Genomic DNA, 733 nt, shown 5'->3' with positions numbered 1-733 from the left:
ATCACCTGATGAAGGAGCGTCGCTCCGAAAGCTAGTGTGCTTCCAATTAAACCTGTTGGACTATAACCTGGTGTTGTGTGATTTTTAATTTTCTAATTAAGTTGCTCTTTTCCGATTCAGAAACATTGTCATCTATCTTTCTAATTTCACTGTTACTTAAGAAGTCTTCATACCTCCTCTCCAAACATTTCTAAGCATCCAAAACAGAATTAGCAAATCTGGGTAGTCTCATTGGGAATTTGCAGATTTTATTATGGCTCCTGGAACCATGAGCATGATTATCAGCACATTCTTCCCAGCTAAACCTATAAGGGCAAACAATATCTATTCAACTCCAGAAGCTATCACAGATGTTGAATCTGAAATCAAGTGTCAAATCCTCCATTTCAGAAAGAGAAACTTCACGAAACAACAAGCCAGCAGTCATCTTAAACACTGATTATTTTAAAATAAGTAACTCACAAAATAAAAACAAGCAGGTCTACACAGACACACAGACATAGATACACATATACACTGATACACAATCACACATGCATGCACAGACGTGCACAGATGCACAATCGCACACACACGCACACATAGAGATACATGTGCAGATAAATTGGCACACAGGAAATGCACACACATACAGACAGACTCATAAACACCACACACACCCCACACACTACACATACACACCTCACAAACAGATACACTACACATACATCTGTCACACATGCAGCACAACACA

This window comes from Chiloscyllium plagiosum, chromosome 24, assembly GCF_004010195.1.
Source record: "Chiloscyllium plagiosum isolate BGI_BamShark_2017 chromosome 24, ASM401019v2, whole genome shotgun sequence".
Classification (NCBI taxonomy): domain Eukaryota; kingdom Metazoa; phylum Chordata; class Chondrichthyes; order Orectolobiformes; family Hemiscylliidae; genus Chiloscyllium; species Chiloscyllium plagiosum.
Note: the sequence above shows the minus strand (reverse complement) of the source record.